The 20677-nt window shown below is 44.7% G+C and overlaps 1 non-coding gene across 1 annotated transcript; it reads right to left on the minus strand.

The window, feature by feature from the left end:
* Positions 1-19448: 19448 nt before the first annotated feature.
* Trnas-cga lies at positions 19449-19523 on the minus strand. Its single transcript has one exon. It is a non-coding gene; the product is annotated as a tRNA-Ser (tRNA).
* Positions 19524-20677: the final 1154 nt, after the last annotated feature.

Below are 20677 nucleotides of genomic sequence, written 5' to 3' on the forward strand. Positions count from 1 at the left end.
AACATTCTGTTGGCACCCACCTACATAGGGAGAAATGGCCATTACGACAAAGTATGAGAAATCAGGCCTCGCACAGAAAAATTTAAGTGCTCGGTTGTCCCGCGCGCCTTTAGATAGCGGGACGGTAGATATGACGATGTTTGGTTTCGGGGGGGGGGGGGGGGGGGCTTAACTGCGCGGTTATCAGCGCCCGTACAAAGTCCCAACCGTTGCGCAGTCCAATCTCGCCGCTTTCATGAGTGACGATGACCTGATAACGAATAGACAAACACACAGTTATGTCAATACAGGTGAAAATCTCTGACCCCGCCGGGATTCGAACCCGGGTCCGCCGTCTTTAAACGTGTAATTTTTTCAGCATATCGAAGGTAGATTGAAGTCACCGCCGGCTATATTTGTATGAGTGGGGTACCTATTTGAAATGAGACTCGGGTTTTCTTTGAACTGTTCAGCAACTATATCTTCTGAGTTGGGGTGTCGTTAAAACGATCCAGTTATTGGGCAAGTCAAGAAAATATATTTATATATAGGGTGTTTCGAATGACCTGAGAGGCACCTTCGGGAGTTGATAGAGCTGCCGATGTGCCCCTGTGGCTGACCTCACTTGTCTGGATTTCTTCCTCCGGTGGCATACGAAGCAGCCGGTGTGTGAAACCATTGTGGGCAAAGAAGAAGATCTTGTCGCTACAATTGCTTTCGCTTCTGGTACCATGGCGGACATGCCAGGAATCTTCGAAAGGGCAAGACAGTCAATGGTCCAACAATGTACTAGGTGCACACAGGACAGTGACCACGTATTCGCGGAGTTCCTGCGAAGGCTAGTGCTGTAATTAGCACTATCTTCTGTGTAAGTAGTCCCTTGCATCAGAAATTGCCATTACGGACCACAACTACATATATTTGTTTTGATGCTCTATGCCCCCTGTAGTAATCTGAAAAAATAATTTCGGAACACCTTTCTTACTTCACGATTATTATAAGATCATTTTGTAATGCGTGGAGCTCCAGTTTCGCACACGTGAAACTGGTCGTTCGGAATCACATTATTCCAGTACATTAGAGAAAAACTAAATAAATTTTTAAACTATTAGTGTAAATCTGCATACTGATAGAGTAACAGCTAACTGATTAGTCACTCATAGATGTACACCCGAATCAGAATAACAAAATGATTGGCAGTTATTTGTTTAGAAAAGAGCTCCAACAGCGACACATAACCGTATAACGAGCTTGATCGCCCTTTCTGCTTTGTTCGCCATTGCCATATCACTTTCCGGACGACAGTTACGTAATTATTGTGATTTGTTTTCGTTACGTGATTTTTTTTTTTTTTTTTTTTTTGCTGACTTCTCATGAAATACGCAAAACAGTGTCTGCAGATAATAGCAGTAATGAGCTACATCTACATCTAAAATCACGTAATTACTCTGCAATTCTCAGTTAAGTGTCATCTTTAAGCTACTTTTCTACCGCTCCACTCTCGAACAGCGCGCGGGAAAAACGAACACTTAAATCTTTTCGTATGAGCTCTTATGTCTCTTATTTTATTCTGATAATGGTTGCTACCTACATAGCTGGGCGCGAACAAAGTATTTTCACTCTGAGGAAGAAGATGGCGATTGAAATCTCATGTGAAGTTCCAGCTCTGGCGAATATCGTCTTTCTTTTAATGACACCCCAACCCTGAATGAATCTAACGATGTAGCTGGACTCTCAGTATAAAGTGTAATACTGTAATTAGGTATCAGCACGAAAATGCGTTAACGAAGGATCTTCTCTAAGCAAATCTCTACCATCATGTGGTACTGTAGTTGAAATAAGTGGTCTCCCAAATTCTTTTCTTTAAGGGAATAACATACCGTGCGACAACTGCAGTCATATCCCTGCAGATGAGGGGTATAATTAACGAGGTTGTATAGCTTATTTAAAATATCGCAAAAAAATGTTTTAGTAAACACTGCACGATCGATAAGCAGGCAATTGATGCATAAGAAAACACCGCCTAGTTATAGGGATGCTCTTGATGAGATCATTAAAATCATTAACTTCGTGAAATCTCGACTACTAAGTAACTGTTTGTTTAAAATACTACGCGAGGACGTGACAAGTGTGCATACATAGCTAGTTTTACTTGTTAAGGTCAGTAACTCGGAAACAAATTAACGTACATTTCTTACTTGACTGAAGAGGTGCATGTTTTCCTTTAAGAAAACTGTTTCGAATTGAATTATTGATTATTTGGTACAAAGTGGCTTCTTGCAATTACCCGTTTAAGAGACGTCTTTAACAAGGTCAATAGCCAGTTACCTTAATTTAATCGGTCAGGGTAAAGTGGTAAATGAAGTTACGGGTCACGAAATAATTCTTGCCTTCAAAAAATTTGAATGCGCTCGAGAGAGATGCTTGCTCCCAACAACAAAAGGCGGTTTGGTGGAGCAAATGGTTGAGGTAGGAGAGAGTAGAAGAGAGATTTATTGAAAATGTTATTCAATACTTGAAGGATCAGTATTTTCCAATCAAACAGCAGATTAAATAACAGAATAAATTATATATTATATACCAGTTTATTATCAGTGCGCAGCCTTCGACCATGTCAGGAGAAGAATACAAAACTTTTATGAAACTGACATCTGATTCATCGTTGGAAGAAAACCTTAAATTAATGTCGTTAGCGTAATTCTAGTGGAATTTAAAAGATATATTCAACAGGAATGAATGCCATTGTTGGTTCTCTTAACATTTGCAACTATAGAGGGTGCTCCTGCAAACATGTCACACAATTTACTACCAAATGTTATGTGCACAGTCATAACTGCACCACTGAGTGGACTACGCCTCTCAATGTTGTTCAAATGTGCAAATGTGTGTGAAATCTTATGGGACTTAACTGCTAAGGTCATCAGTCCCTAAGCTTACACACTACTTAACTTAAATTATCCTAAGGACAAACACACACACCCATACCCGAGGGAGGACTAGAACCTCCGCCGGGACCGGCCACACAGTCCATGACTGCAGCGCATCAGACCGCTCGGCTAATCCTGCGCGGCCTCTCAATGTTGATCAATCGTTTTGTATCCATGGTTCCACACATCAACACCTGACTTGCTGCCAAGGAGAGAGAATTAATGGCTTGCTCTTTCCAACATACGTGGAGGTACTAACCAACGTAAAACATTCCACACTTAACAGCTATAATTAATAGCCTGCAAATGAAGTAAATACTGAAGGAATGTTGTTCGGCCACTAATAAAAATATCTGCACTTATGCGTTCTCTTCTTATATGCGACAAAAAATAAATATCGCAACAGACGTGATGCTGAACCCGCTATGAGAATTTAACTTTCACCTGTAAAGCCTAATATTTAGTGTAGCTGCCAAAATTGGAACCAACACACCTCGTCGCCTGCTAATGCTCTGATATGAGTTTTATTTTTCTCCTTGTTTCCGTTTTTGCATCGCAGTTCAGGAGTGGGGTTGCGTTTGAAGGCTTAGCAGACCAATTCTGTCATGAAAAATGCGACGACACAGATTATATACATTAGAGAGTAGAGGGCGCGGCTGTGCGTGCTTGCATATCTCACGTTTCTCACTTTCCAGTTTCCAATGTTTCTGCTCGAAATGTAAAACAGCAGTTGAGACAGACGTGCAGCCGTCTGCTATGGCACAACCTCGAGTCACTGTTTAGACTCTTTAAGTTATTCTTGAATCGTTCCTTATAGAGCTCCTTCAGAGACGAAACATGAGGCCTTCTGACAGTGTTCACTTCACTTTGTCGAGCAAGTCTGTTGTTTCTAATCCGCTGGATGAACCTTCTAAAGGTCACGGCGATACAGCTAACGGGTTTAGAAAGCATACAGCACGGTAACAGCAACAACTGCTCGATAAACCGTTAGTTTGATGTGTAGCCTCGAATCTTTACTCTGGAAGATTCGATGAGTGAGACGTCCAAAAGCAACACTTAAGCACCACGCATTCTGTTCTCCCTTCACCATGGTCAGTTAGTTGATGGTCTGTTTATTCCAAAGGTGGATCCTGAAACCAAGAAAGACGGTTCCAGAGGTTGACTGTGCGAGAAACTTTGGTTTTGGATGTTGATGTTCAGGTAAAACCGTTCATATTCACTACTGAAGCAATTTATAGGTAGCTGAAACTCTGCTGTTGTGTGAGGTGGAAAAGCACTGTCGTCTGGCCGCGCGGAATTAGCCGAGCGGTCTACGGCGTTGCAGTCATGGACTGTGCGCCTCGTCCCGGCGGAGGTTCGAATCCTCCCTCGGGCATGGGTGTGTGTGTTTGTCCTTAGGATAATGTAGGTTGTGTGTAAGCTTAGGGACTGATGACCTTAGCAGTTAAGTTACATAAGATTAAAAAAAAAAAAAAAAAAAAAAAAAGCACGTGAGACTAGTGATACAGTACTATTATTTAACACATTAAAATTGAAATTTAAAAGCCATGAGTGGTGGTATGGCCTTGAAATTCAGTTAGTTTAACGGATTTTGGGTTAATTTTGAAACTACTTCTTGAAACAAATAAATATTATTATACTACTAGCCATTAAAATTGTTACACCAAGAAGAAATCCAAATGATAAACGGGTATTCATTGTACAAATATATTATACTAGAACTGACATGTGATTACATTTTCACGCAATTTGGGTGCATAGATCCCGAGAAATCAGTACCTAGAACAACCACCTCTGGCCGTAATAACGGCCTTGATACGCCTGGGCATTGAGTCAAACAGAGCTTGGATGGCGTGTACAGGTACAACTGCCCATGCAGCTTCACACGATACCACAGTTCGTCAAGAGTAGTGATTGGCGTATTGTGACGAGCCAGTTGCTCGGCCACCATTGACCAGCCGTTTTCAATTGGTAGGAGATCAGGACGGGTCGTAACACATCTGAAATGCAACGTCCACGGTTCAAAGTGCCGTCAATGCGAACAAGAGGTGGCCGAGATGTATACCCAATGGCACCCCATACCATCAGGCCGGGTGATACGCCAGTATGCCGATGACGAATACACGCTTCCAATGTGCGTTCACCGCGATGTCGCCAAACACGGATGGGACCATCGTGATGCTGTAAACAGAACCTGGATTCATCCGAAAAAATGACGTTTTGCCATTCGTGCACCCAGGTTCGTCGTTGAGTACACCATCCCAGGCGCTCCTGTCTGTGATGCAGCGTCAAGGGTAAACGCAGCCATGGTCTCCGAGCTGATAGTCCATGCTGCTGCAAACGTCGTCGAACTGTTCGTGCAGGTGATTGTTGTCTTGCAAACGTCCTCATCTATTGACTCAGGGATCGAGACGTGGCTGCACGATCCGTTACAGCCATGCGGATAAGATGCCTGTTATCTCGACTGCTAGTGATACGAGACCGTTGGGATCCAGCACGGCGTTCCGTATTACCCTCCTGAACCCACCGATTGCATATTCTGCTGACAATCATTGGATCTTGACCAACGCGAGCAGCAATGGTGCGACACGACAAACCGCAATCGCGATGGGCTACAATCCGACCTTTATCAAAGTCGGAAACGTGATGATACGCATTTCTCCTCCTTACACGAGGCATCAGTACAACGTTTCATCAGGCAACGCCGGTCAACCGCTGTTTGTGTATGAGAAATCGGTTGGAAACGTTCCTCGTGTCAGCACGTTGTAGGTGTCGCCACCGGCGCCAACCTTGTGTGAATGGTCTGAAAAGGTAGTCATTTGCATATCACAGCATCTTCTTCCTGTCAGTTTAATTTGGCGTCTCTAGTACGTCATCTTCGTCGTATAGCAATTTTAATGGCCAGTAGTGTAGAAACTGCTATTTTTGTTGCAAATAACGCATCTCTAGAATTTTGCATGAAGAACATACTACAGAAATATGCCAGGGGTTCCCCGATAAAAGAGGACTTTAAAAAGGGTTTCAATTAAGAAACACTGATATACTTTAAACAACAGAGCTTGCTGTTTGTATGCCGAGACAGCTGAACCTCTGCCCGTCCCGACTTCGTCACCAGTGATCCTCGACTGTATGTATCGCGTCGGTGTTTGGAGACCGTTCCCAGTTCGTGTTCCTTTTGCTGAAGATTTCGGCTCGTCGTACTTGTACGGGTTTTGTCAGTGATGGAGTGGTATAAAACGGAGAAGAGTTTTAACTCCTAGCCACGCATTTGTTTTACGACGGACAGCGCAGCGTTGCCCGGAGCTGACAAAAACCGTGAGAAGGCGTCGCCGCGGGGCGCCGGGTTGTGGCGTCGGCGCCAGGCTCCAGCCGGCGTCTCCAGCTGCGGTCGGTGGGGTGCCTGGAGCTGGAACGCCTGCTTTACTGCCTCGCTGCTTAACGTACCGTCACCGGACAGGTTACCTGCCTGCAGACAGACTAGCCCAAGCTCGGCTCATTTTACTCTAAAAATACTTCGTGCTACGTGAAATGTTCTCGTAATGCGCTGTTATGCAAGGTGTATATAAAAAGTCCTACGAATGTTATAACATTAAAACTTTTTATCGCCTTCCACTGATCTACATCTACATGTACATACATACACTCCAAGCTGCCGTATTGTCCGTGGCGGAGTGTAGCCCGTACCACTTCTGGTCGTTTTCTTTCCTGTGCATCTTCATACTTCAGCGACGCAGTGATTGGTTCATAAAATTTCGAGCATGCAGCCGCACCGGATCTCTAAAATTTCTCGATAATGTTCGTCTTTCCCTTCAGGGATTCCCATTTGGTTTCACGACTCATCTCCGCAATACTTGCGTGCCGATCGAACCCACTAGTAACAAATCTAACAGGCCGCATCGGAATTGCTTTGATTTCTTCCTTTAATCCAGCCTGCTGGGTCTCCCAAATAGTAGAGGAGTACCCAAGAATGGGCCGCACTAATCTTCCAGACGCGACCCTGTTTACAAATGAACCACTCTTTCCTAAAATTCTCCCCATACATCTAAGTCGGCCATTTGCCTTCCCTACTATCGTACTCGTTCAATTTCGTACCGCTTTGGAATGTTACTCCTAGGTACTTAATTTACGTGTCTGTTCCAGGCAGTACACAGTTAAAGCTGTATTCCAACAATTCGGGTTAGTTTTTCCCTACTCACCTACACTAGCATACACTTTTTCTGCCCCCACTCAATACACCCCATCACTCCCCTCCGGGAGAAGACCAGGCTATTGCAGAGCGCGCTTCGCTTGTTTCTTTAGCCATTGGATTCCAAATATTTATTACAATTTCCTTTTAGTACGTTCGTATGACAGTGTTTTTTATGGCACTGTGACATAGTGCGTTACAGTTTGTATTTATCAGATTAAGAAAACAGAGTAAAAAAATTGTTGTTACCGAATTAATAGTTTCAGAAATATTCACGTAAGTATTGGTTACAAACTGATAAAATTAAATAGAAATTTTGTTGCCGAATAGTTGGGTGGATAAGAAAAAAAAAACAATTACGTGTGTTAGAACGGATACAAATCAACAAACATAAGAAAATTGTAAGTAGGTTGTGTTACATATTTACGCCAGACTATAATTTATCTGCATTTTAGGAGGGATTATACACACAATCACTTTGTTACAGTTGGTTAATACATGCTTAATACAGAGACATAGTGTTAGAAACCTTAGTGTTTTGAGTTTTACAAATATGGGTGTTTGGTAGGGACAGTAGTATGATTACTAAGGGAGTTCAGTAAGTAATGGAACACATTTTTTTCTGAAAGAAGATTTGTTTCATTCAGGATTTCGATACGTCATATCACTCCCCACTCTATCGACTGCAAAATGCTCTTTTTCAACATAACATCCTTGAATGCGACGGCCTTACGCCTCCTTACTGGCGACGCAGGAAGGAGTGGTGGGGGGGGGGGGGCGGGGAGGGGGGGAGGGCAGGGTGTGTATGTCTGCATGACACCTCTTTACTGGTCCTACTGCTCGACGTCGGAGACAGCGTCTCGTTGCATTAATAACCTCCCCAACATCGACGTACTTCTTTCCGCGGAGAGCCAAACAGAGGGAAGTCAGAATGTGCGAGACCAGGGCTGTAGAGTGGATAAGGGAGAACTGTCCAATGAAGTTTTGTGAGCTCCTCCTGGGTGCGCAGACTTACGTGAAGCCTTGCGTTGTCACGGAGGAAGAGAAGTTCGTCTGCATTTTTGTAGCGGTGAACACGGTGAAGTCGTTTCTTCAGTTTCCTGAAGGTAGCACAACATACTTCGATGTTGATCGTTGCACCATGAGGCACAACTTCAAGCAGAATAATCCCTTCAGATTCCCAGAAGACCATCGCCATGTCTTTAGTGGCCGAGAGTGGAGCTTTGAACGTTTCCATCGGAGGAGAAGTGGTGTGGTGCCACTCCACGGATTACCGTTTCGTTTCCGGTCTGGAGTGATCAACCCATTTTTCACTGGCCGTGACATGATCGACACAGCCTTCTAACGTGCAAGCAATGGCGCGCACATGGCCCTGCTTTTTCCGGTCTTCTGTTAGGCAGCGAGAAACCCAGCAGGCTTTGGACACCCCAAATGGAGGACGAGGGTGTCAGTAGTACCAACAGAGACGTCCAGTTGTGCAGCGATGTGGTTGATACCGATCCGCTAATCACCTCGAATGAGAGTGTCCGCACGTTCCAGCAGTTTAAGAGTCATAGCTTTTTGGAGCCGGCTGGCACGCGGAAGATGGGGAAACGTTTCTGCGACCCTGTTGCAATGATGACCGGCACTTCGCCCAACGACTCAGCGTGTTTGTTTACTGCCAGGGCTTTGTAAACATTCTCCGAGCGCCTGTGAATGCTTGCGATCCATTAGTTTTCCGCCAAAAGAAACTCAGTGACAGTTCTCTGCTTGGAATGCCACTCCGTTACAGACGCCACTTCGGAGGCTACGTATCGCGGCGCCACCCACCGAAACTTCACGAAACTATAGGGCCTGAATCAGGAATATCGCACCATGTCCTACAACAAATTCCGCATGATTTGAACTGAAACTGGAGGAGAAACGAAGTGTTGCGTCATTTATTGAACGCCCTCGTACCTGAATGCTGGTATCGATTAGACTGTAGGTCTTGCTGTCAAGTTTTGGTACTGTGGTCTGGTGTGTGTGTGTGTGTGTGTGTGTGTGTGTGTTTGTGGTCTGGACGCTTTGTTATGACGTGTCTCCAGTAATTTGTAACTACGTAATTATTTCATTCTTGTTTGAAGGGGCTCTAAGGTAGAGATCTTGCGTAGTTCATTAGTGGGCTTCAGTTGTGGGAGTCTTGCTGTACTAATGACTAGCCGACACCCTGTCTTGTAAAGTATTTCACCCATCTGCGGTGACGGCTGCGTACTACAGAGCCGGTCTTACTGAGTACAGGTGTTTATTATCGTCAGAGATCGTTTAGCTTCAGAGTAATCTACATTGCCAATAACAGACGTCTGCTAACATTTATGTAAAAGCTGGAAGGTTGTATGAGTAGCAGGGTACCGATAACGACAGCAACTCCAGGTGGAGGTTTCACTGACGCCGACGACTGTGAGCGATATTATCCATACTAATAATACAAAGGTGAAAGTAGCTCTGTCTCTTACACTTTTTACCGCTAAAGAGCTAAACCGATTTCGATGAAATTTAATGTGAACTATGGGAAAGAAAACAGGTTACTTTAGAAAGTGTGTAATAGAAAAACAAACCCGTGATAGTTACAATTAAAAGAAAACAGCCCTGGGTCACTAATTTTTAACGAATTAACCGGGTTTCAACACTGCTAGGAGTGTCTTCCTCAGAATTTAAACCAAAGAATGGTCTACAACATGATCAAAGAATTATGACTACAAACGTATGATACAAATTATAAGTACGGAATTATCATGAAAGACTGGCAGTACTTATATGTCATTTATAAAATAATAAATATGCCAAAAGGGCATTAGTCACAAAGATATTTAAGACAAAAAAAACTGTGATGGCGAGACACTAAGGGCTGTTCGTTACTTGCATGGTGCAGGCTGTAAACAGACTAGTGTGTAATAGAAGATATTTATCGATTTGAAGAATAGTACGCGTATTTTCGAAAATTATCTACTCTTTAAAAAAGCTATTTACTCTATGACTTTTGAACTATATGATACTTTTCAAAATTCTTTTATGGTTGAATTGTTCTACGAATACGATACAATGTAATTAAAATGCTTATACTGCATTCAGCATTACTTGTTTTGTAAATAAAACCGCCTTTTCCACCTGTCACTCAATTACTAACGATTTGCTGTGGTCTGCGTTTCCTCTCATGTGGTCTGTCGGGAGTATAGCGGTAGTGCGATCTCCAAACCAGATGACTGGAAACACAGACCACAGCAAATCGTTAGTAATTACTTTTTAAATAAAATGTCACGGCGTGAACTGTTTGATAATCTAAAAATAAAAAATAACAGAACTGTATCGTCATAGATCCTACTGATGACGCCATAGAACAAGAGAAAAGCAAAATCCGTCTGGGAAAAATAAATTAAGTGGCAGCAGAAAAAGGCGGCTTTATTTCCGAGTATTTCTGCACCTGCTGCGGAGGATGGCCACGCTAACAAACTAGTATTCTGCGAGTTTAATCGACATTCCCATACTAATATTATAAAAGCGAAAGTAATTCCGTTACGTTTTCACTTATAAACTGCTGAACCGAATTCAATGAAGCATGGAGAGATAGCTTGAACAATGAGGAAGAACATGGCGTACTTCAGAAATAAAAAAAAAATTACCCATAAGTGGGTGAAGTAGAGAACAAAGCATTATTTTTCACGTAAGTGAAGATACACCATCTTAAGAAATTATTAAATTTGTTTCATAATGTACAGTTTGTACAATATATAACTGTATGACGCGTGCCCTAGCCACAACCCTCCACATGCACTGCTCGACAGCCTGGCGCCACATTATGTGTTCTGGCTGTTGGGGGTGGTGGAAGAGAGTGGATGTTCGGTAGACAACACATCATGATCTATGCTTATCTGAAAAGGCAGACACGTGAGGGCAGCTGAAGTTACTGCAGTTCCAGTAGCTTACCTATTATCACTTATCGTAACAAAACTACTGACACGCTAGCACAGCCAAAGGAACAGCGAGGATGTTATCTACCAAAGGGACGGGACGGTCAGCTACTGTTTGTATGTGGAGCAGGGTAGACAACACATTATAAATGCTGCTGGAAAAATTGAAACACTCATAGTAGGTTCTTCGCAAGGTTGTCACTGAGACTTTTCTAAAAATGAGTACATGGTCTGAAAACAAAGTTACATTTGTTCTATCGATACTCATCAAACAACCATTGGGTACAATAACAGAGTAAGTCGTTACAGTTCGAACAGAATACGTTCTTCAACTGAATGACTGACATATCGAATCATATCAACAATTAAAACTATTAACATGGTAAACTTATCAGTGAAATCACCGAAAAATGTGCAAACCAGATAGCTTTGATGCTACGATGACCACATAATCCTGTAAGCTTAACATCAACACCGTAAATAGAGAATCGGAGTGATGCCCAACTACTTCTAGTGCTTACAGAGTCCCGTTCCTGAGACAAAGAATTACAGGCAATTGGAAATATTTTTAAGTAAAATTCTTTACTTTTCTTTACTCCTATGTTACTCATTTCTTTGATTCCTTCATCTCCTGATAGATTTCTTTTACTGTTTCACACTTGGAAGTCTTGTTGCTAATGCATCTCAGTTTAACAGAATTATACAACACAGAGGCTGCTTTAAGAAATTAGAGAAACTTCTGTTCAATGAAAACTGAGGCTGTTATAGAAATTCTGAAATTACATCAGGGCTCAGTGACAAATTATGTTCCAGAAATAGTACATATTATTTTTTATAAATTGACATATTGCCAAATAGAAGCACGTGCCGTTCTAATTTATTTAAGAATTTGTTACGTCTAGGATACCTTCAAAACTACAATGTTTACTTTGCCGGATTGAACATTTGACTATCGTCTTCGGATGTGATTTATTCGCTACCCGCCTCGTCAATATACATAATAATTTCAGTTAAACATTTTCAACGTCATGAAGTCTTTTAAAACATTTCAGTGAATACATCATTACGCTGCGTATCAATTTCTCTTAATATCAATTACCGCCTTAAATGACGATTCCTTGCTGTAATATTCTTGCACATACTCTTGTCGATCTTTTTTACACCTGTAATGAAGCTGTTGCTCTAGCTGATCTTGTGAATAAGGTTATTTTGTTGTCATGAAAGGCAGTCACTTTAGTTCAATGATGTAATTCTGTATTCTGCACTTTGCATTTTACATGTTCCAAAGTTAATTTTGATTTTCATAATGGTTCTAGTGTCATATATAGTCGATTGCCATTAAACTGAACTTAGGATTTTCTCGGTGTTACATACTTTTATTTGTAGAACTGTTGAATTTCCCACTTGACTTACCTGGTGAGTGTAATCCGACTGCAGGAAAAAAAAAATTGTTCGCCATGCGAAGAGACTCTCATGATCAATTTAATTTCGAAATAACGAGGACATTCTGCCGTGATCGGTAGTTTTCAAATCAAAATAGTAGACGTTTTCCTTTCCTTGATTTTACGCAGGGTAGGCATGTCTCTGCTGATCATTTGTGATTGGTGGTGGTGCACTTTGCTGGATATCACTAAATAATGAGATGTGAGTGCAGTCGAACATAAAGAGATATACCGATTTTTAATGGACTTCGTCTATTTTCATGAACGAAGACATTTATTATCATCATGAATGTTTTTTTCTGTTTTTAATAGTTGCTTTATTACAGCAGTCGAGTTGATGTTTTAATAGTCTAGCACAGAACGGTGGACGACTTTCCTACGAGACCATAGCTTTCCCTCGGTCCCATCTCTAGCATCCTACGTGACGATAAACAAAAATGTTTTCCATCCCAGAACGAGAGGCCTATTGCAGGCGTTGAGGACCTGTCTAGCCTGTGACAGCTAATTGCCGCAAGCGAACCTCCAACCATTAGGGGTAGCTGTGTCATTATACTTTAGACAACCAAGATGCATTTGGGACAGCTGTTCTTTTATCTCCTACAGTTAACTATATCTGTTTTTGTGCTGGCGAAGGACCATCGCCTGAAGGCGGACAGCTGTCAGCTCGTGCCACGAGGCTGCTGGTGGAGTGGCTTCTCCACCTGTCCATCCATCCTGTAGGTGGTTGGTGGCAGAGAGGGGAGAGGAACCCGAAATTCGGTAGTTTGAGATTGTACATCAAGGAGAACGCAAGTTCGACTACCGCCTCCTCTGCAGTCTTTTAGGGCGACGATTTTCCCCAGTACATGTGCTGCATTATGACCTGTTCAATATGAGTGCCGGTTCTCCATGACAGATTCGAAGTTTAATTAGAACTGTGACGCATTTTTTCCATCAGCTGGGATAGCATGTATTGGCTTCAATTACCTGGGCTGTAGGGCGATTTTTAGTAGGCGTTTGTAGCGAACTCTGATGCCAATCAATGATAAATACTGTATGCTTGCAGGTAATGCACTTTTTAAACTCCTCTCTGTCCAGCACCAGCATGTAGTCAGTTGAACGTATTTCCCACAAAAAAGAATAAAGATAGTACCTTATACCCCAGGTTTTTTCCCACCAGCTTGTAAGTGTAGGGTAGAGTTTGGGTGTTCCCGTCGCTGATTTCGAGTGGAATTGCGAGGTATTTTCCCGGCAGGATAACAACAGTTGTATGGTGCGCTGCATTGCGATTTTATGCTGTCTTTGTGCAGCGCTATTCATATAGTTGTGTAATTAGGACTGATGTATGTGGTTAATTAAATAATTAGGATCGATATTTGTTTCATCTTCCCCACCAAAATAAATAAAGTACCCTAACCTAACCTTCCTCTCCTGCATCTGGACACTTTCCATTGTTGGGGGTGCACTTGGGCTTTCAATCGAGGAGCACCGCCATTTTAATTTCCCGTCAATTCCAAGTGCCTCTGGTGGTTTAATTGTGTTAGGGAAAAGCGCTTGGGCTTTCCGCCCTGGAGGACCAGAGTTCGAATCGCTGATACTTTGTCTTTTTTTATGTGCACTGAGTGTTTGAGCACTGCATTATTTTCGGGTGGTTAAGCGTTGTGAGCATGTTTGCATATCGTTACACATGCATTACTTTGGTGATCTATGAGTAGTTTGCATGTCTCTATGCTGTGTACTGCATTATTTCGGTAACTTACAAGTTGTTTTCCTCTCTGCACATCAGTGTACTGCATTATTTACGAGTAGTTTGCAGGTCAGTAGACTATTTACTGCAACCTCAAGCACGTCAGGGTGTTTTGTATCAGCATAATAAATAAACTACGTGAAATCTGTCCCTATATAAACTGTTACAAAAATCAATAAAGTTCACTCCCTCCACTCTCCAGAAGCCGAGAACAGGCTGCGTCCTTTTGCCGCCATTTCTCCCCTCCAGACTGTCATCTTGGATTATGTCGGAGGAGGGATGATGGTGACCTCTGGTGGTAGTGCTGTGTATTAGTTCGGTTGGACTCTGGTCCCCCATGGTGAACAAACCAGATGGAGGCACTACCTCAAATTGTTTAAATAAAGACTGTTTAAATGAAGACATACATACATCCTATCCGGCACAGGCTGAGTCATTTTCCCACCAATTCACAGGTCGGGGTGTGTGGTGCGTTGGGGTGGGATGTCAGCACAGCCCTAGGACAAAGAAATTACCGTCAAAATTAGAAATTCCCGCCAAAATTCAAAATATCTGCCAATAGAGTAGGTTGTCGGCAGGGTGGAAGGGGGGAGGAGGTCCCTGGGGCATATGTGCAGCTGGGAAAACATGTGACATCATCTAGGGGGTGGGGGTCGGCGTCGTCGGCGGGGTGTGGGGTGGGGGGTGGGGGATTAATTGATCAATTTAATTAATTTGCATATCAATTTGATATTAAAATTGCACCGAGGCTGCCACTACCCTAGTAGCGTCACTGTCTTGTATTGAGTTGTTTGGGGCTGTGGTTCGCGTCTCGACACTACTAAATTTTATTTCCAAACTGAATTTTATTTCCAATCCTGAATTAATGAAGTTGCATCATGTACGACATGGAGTGCTATTTATCTGGCATACTTGTAACTAAATTATTAAAGTAATTAATCTAATAATTTTCCAGCTCCGTTTTTCTCTAAATGTTTAGGAAGGCTTGGGCTGGTGGCGACCCTGAATTTCTGAATTTTTAGCATTATTTTTGTGAGAGAAACAGCTAGAAACGCGAGATAACATATATGGCTCGACGAGAGACGTCGTAAAGATAGTAATACGTTACACCTTGTCTGTGTTGGTCAATATTACGACAAATTATCCGATTCCGATTCTAAGTTCGGTATTATTTAGGATGACAATCAAGTCTACGGAGGATGGTTAGTTTCTGTGACAAGATGAGCAGACGATTACTCAAGGTTGCTCATTTTCACAGTAGACGCAAGCTGGCAAACCAACAATTTTACGCCTCTACCAGCGGCGTTTACCTTTAGCTGCCACGTACTGTCGGCTGCGTGGCTATTCTCGCCCTCTGAAAATCCTATAAAATGCTAATCAAAATCTTTACTGGCTTTATCAGCTTAAACTGTCCGATGTTTCTCGTTAGGCGAGAAAACATGCAATTAGCCCTGATCTGGAAAATATGGCGATATACACGTGCATAGATGGAGCAGCGTGTATACTTCAGTGCCCCCTCAGATCTCGCAAGAACAATTACCTACGTTGCTGTTTCGATCCTCCGCTATCGGAACTCAACGACTCTTCAGCTAATTTCTAGCTGAATGTCAGCGAAAGTGAACGCAGTGTTCACACAGAAATTCCTCTTTTGTTGTCGTACAGAGCGTGATGCACCTGCTCTATACTTGAGGCTGGTTCAGAGGAGAGTCACCGAAGTCTTCGGTGTTGTGTCTTTCGTAGCAAACTGTCCCCCACCTGTGTCCTTTCATGCTTCCCATCACTGCTTTATCAGACCAATGGGAGCATTCCTTTCATCTTGTGGAAACTACCCCTGCCAATCGCGAAGGCGTCGAAATATCGCCAGTTTTACTCCTTCCGAGTTTATTTCAGCCATTCGGACATTTTGTGTCCGCTCCTGGCGCCTAAAAGTTACAAGCGTATATTACGAGTTCATCACGGACCTTTTACATGATCGACTGTGTATCTGGTCTGTTTGTAGCCGTCTGCAAATTCCGCAACGCAGTTTTCTAAAGACTTTCTCCGTTGCAGGCAGCACTGGGCCGCTACCTGCTCCCCTCGATGTATCTCCCGGCGCGTTCGTTGTCTCTCTCGGAGCGGGTCACCAACCTCCGTTAGAAGCCTTTCGTTGTATGCGGTCGGTGACGGAGCAACTCAAACTAAACCGTTTCTTCCAGCAGCTTTTTTTTTTCACCTTTTGCTCATTGACATGCAGGATTTGGGTTGGGTGTGTTAATACCGTCAAATCGAGTGTCATCCCCTTGCATTAGATACTGTACTGTTTAGCAAATCTGCCCACTATCACCGAAGTGTGTCCCGTGACATATCCGTCTACTTGTTACGGCGTATAAAATCTCGTGTAAGGTAAGAAATTAACTTTCATTCAAGCTCCCACCCTATAATATCACACAAGATGGAAAACGAAACAAGGAAACTAATTCAAGAATAAGTTAAAAAATGGTTCAAATGGCTCTGAGCACTATGGGACTTAACATCTGAGGTCATCAGTCCCCTCGAACTTAGAACTACCCAAACCTAACTAACCTAAGGATATCACACACATCCATGCCTGAGGCAGGATTCGAACCTGCGACCGTAGCGGTCACGCGATTCCAGACTGAAGCACCTAGAACCGCTCGACCACTCCGGCCGGCCAAGAATAAGTGCTGGGAAGTTTACTATTGGAACAGAAATTGGTGTTTCAAGGGACGAAAGGTAACAAAAAGAAAAATCTTCACTGCAGTTATCAGAAGCATTATGACTTATGGATCAGAAGTATGGACAGTTAAATCACAAATAGTAATAAGGTTGATGATAACGGAGATGGACTTCTTGGAGGCGGTCCGCAGGGATATCTAGGCAAGAAAGAATCAGAAATGAAGTCATCAGGAAGAAAATGAACGTTAAAAATTCATTTACAGATTTTGTAGTAGAAAAACGACTGTTATGGTACGGACATATAAAAAGGACGTCAGGGGACAGACAGATGCCGTTAGGTGACGGTTAAAGGTATCGCTACAGCATGCAGAATTCTACTAATACCAGTACTCCTTGCCCCTGTTTTCACCATAACCGAGGTGAAATCTTCCTACACGTCGGTCAGGGGCCTGAAGATGGCGTAATAAATAGCCGAAAGTGGTAGCCAAATAAAAGAAATTTGGAAACTTTACGGCTGAAAGGTGTTTAATTGACACCCTGTATCGAGCAGTCGAGTACCAACCCGCCAGAATAGCCGAGAGCGCTAACGCGCTGCTTCCTGGACCCAGGTAGGCGCGCCGGCCCTGGATCGAATGCGTCCAGCGGATTGCCGACGAGGGCCGGTGAGCCGGCCAGCCTGGATGTGGTTTTTGGGCGGTTTTCCACATCCCGCTAGGTGAATGCCGGGCTGGTCACCACGTTCCGCCTCAGTTACACAACTCGCCGACATCTCAACACGTTCGCACTATTCCATGAATTACAGTCGACGCAGACAGCTGGGGTGCACTAATTCCGCCCTGGGGGGTATGAGGTGGCGGCAGTCCCATCCCCAGCCTGTGTGCTGAGGCAGGGGAACCGCCCCTCGCCATCCGGTGGAAACTCCTCATGGTGCGACGGGTGTGTCAATTCCTTGCCTGTCCTACCTCCCCTGCATACCCTACTGTTACCCGACCGCCTATGGAACGTCTCTTTTCCAGTCGTCCACAGGCAACGAGACCATTTGGGATTCGTGCCAAGCATTTGCTTGAGTCCCTTGGTGTGGAGCGTGTGGCACCCCAACTCACTGGTTTTACCCGCTTGCCTCCCTGGTTGCTCCAGAGGGCCAGCGTCCTTTTAGACTTGTCAGAGTACCGGAGGAGCTGCACTCCTGTGTTTGTTTTTACCTCCTTATTTTACGATATTTTAAACCAGCATGCCGACCATGTACCAGTATTTACGGATGGCTCTAAACAGGGGGACTCTGTTGGTTGTGCTGTTGTTTTCCCTGATCGAGTCGTCAAGTTACGGCTTCCTGCAGCGTTTACCATCTTTGATGCCGAATTGTTTGCGATCTTGCGGGAATTGGAGCAGATGAGATGTGTTCCCAGTCTTAAGTTTCTCATCTGTTCTGACTCCCTGAGTGCCCTTCAGACCATGCAACACTTGTACCCAGCGGATACGGTCGTCCAGAACATCCATGATACCCTACTCCACCTGCAACGGCAGGGGAAGGAGGTTTCTTTCTGCTGGGCCCGGGGCACGTGGGTATTAGGGGAAACGAACTGGCGGATGTCGCTGCCAAAGATGCATGTTCCCTCTCTCACGTTGTTGAATGTGCCGTCCCCCTCCATGCTGTTACCTCCCTTTTGCGTTTTCGTGTTATGCGCCAATGGGAAGAGGAGTGGCTGGCAGTCGGTGAAAATAAGCTGCGTCTGGTCAAGGCCACCACGCGGCCATGGTGTACGTCCTACCAGTCATGCAGCGGGATGAGGCTCTCCTCACTCGCCTCCGCATCGGGCACAGTCCCTTAACGCACGGTTTTTTACTCCGGCGGGAGGAATCCCCAATCTGCAGTGCTTGTAGCGTCCAGATAACTGTCCGCCACATTTTACTTGACTGTCCTTTATTCTCTGACCAGAGGGCGGTGGTTTCCTTGCCACCGGATTTGCCCTCTGTTTTGCAAGACGACGCAACGACTGTGGTTAAGGTCTTACGGTTTTGTGTCCTGTCCAATTTGTTGCCTCGGATTTTAGGGAGAGGATTTTAATGTACTGCTGGGTGACTGGCTCACCCAGGCTTTAGGTAAGAGATCCGCCAGTCACGATTACCTACTTCTTTCACTTCGATTTCTGTTCTCTTTTCCTTGTGTTTCCTTTCCTTTTTTAGTGCGTTTCTTCTCCTCTTGTTTTGCCTCTGTATGTGAGGATTTGGAACTGCGTCAGGTCTGTGTCTTTTAGCCGTTCTCCTTGTTCGCTGTACGTCTTCGTCCCTTCACTGCATGTGTTCCTGTTTCTATGCGTTTGGGCGCTGATGACCACGCTGTTTAGCGCCCGAAAACCTCAGACCACACACACCACACACACAGGAAGGGCATCTGGCCACCCCCTCATCCTAACCTTGCCATATCCGTTCCTAACAATGCCGACCCTGCGTCAGTGCGGGACATGGCACCAGTGAAAGATGAAAGAAAGATCGAGCAGTCGAGTACCGCAACCATCTCTGAAAATATGGACATAGAGAGACTTTAGAATGGTTGTTCTGTGAAACTTCCTGGCAGATTAAAACTGTGTGCCGGACCGAGACTCGAACTCGGGACCTTTGCCTTTCGCGGGCAACTGCTCTACCAACTGAGCTACCCGCGCACGACCCACGCCCCGTCCTCACAGCTTTACTTCTGCCAGTGCCTCGTCCCCTACTTTCCAAACTTCACAGAAGCTCCCCTGCTGTCCAGTACACAGTTTCAATGTGCCAGGAAGTTTCGTATCAGCGCACACTCCGCTGCAGAGTGAAAATCTCATTATGGAAACATCCCCCACGCTGCGGCTAAGCCATGTCTCTGTAATATCCTCGTGCTCGGGTAGCTCAGTTGGTAGAGCACTTGCCCGCGAAAGGCAAAGGTCCCGAGTTCGAGTCTCGGTCCGGCACACAGTTTTAATCTGCCAAGAAGTTTCATATCAGCGCACACTCCCACGCAGAGTGAAAATTTCATTCTGGTTGTTCTGTGTCAGGATACCTATCACGAGGAATTACATGTGTTATACAGGATTACTGCAGTCACCTACACACCTGTACTTTTTGTGCAGTTATTCAGAAATGCGTCAGTAGCAGCGTGCGTACGACAGCTATCAGCCCTCGCGTGCCTGCCTGCACGAAACGACAGCCGGCAGGGAAGCCGGGGTAACAAATTCTATCGGGACAGGGTGTACCTCGGCGGGCGCATACCGCGGCGGCGGCGCGCGGATCATGTCTGCGCCGTAAATCGCGCATCGTGAGGAGCGCGCGGCGCCCACTTCCTGGGCAGCCGGCAGCCGGCAGATTTACGCGGCGACCGGCCGGCCATGCAGAACCGCCGGCCAGCCGGCAGACGCTCCGCCGGCCGCGTAAAATATGCCCGCAAAGTGCGGCCGGCGCTGCGGGGCTGTAATGGGCGGCCGTCACAGCTGAACGCGCAGCGCAGCGCAGCCCGGCGCTAAGTAATCGCTCGTACGCCCGGCCGTTTTATTCGCTGTTTCATCGCCGCTGCAGCCGCTGCCGCAAAAACTGGAGACTTATTGCTTACGAAGGACCACTTATAGACGCCACAGTAGGTGGATCAGATCCTCGCAGCACGGAAGCACCACCGCAGCTGCGTGGAAAGTATGTAACACCGGAGAGTGTGCTTCCGTGACCTAAAACGACGTGCCGAGTTACGTCATAGACACAAAGAAATTGCTAGTCTCTACTACATCGTTTCATCTGCGTATATCGACGAAAGCAAAAGCTGTAAATAGCTACCGTAGACAGTGTAGCAAGACACT

Source organism: Schistocerca americana, chromosome 7 (assembly GCF_021461395.2).
Source record: "Schistocerca americana isolate TAMUIC-IGC-003095 chromosome 7, iqSchAmer2.1, whole genome shotgun sequence".
Lineage (NCBI taxonomy): Eukaryota > Metazoa > Arthropoda > Insecta > Orthoptera > Acrididae > Schistocerca > Schistocerca americana.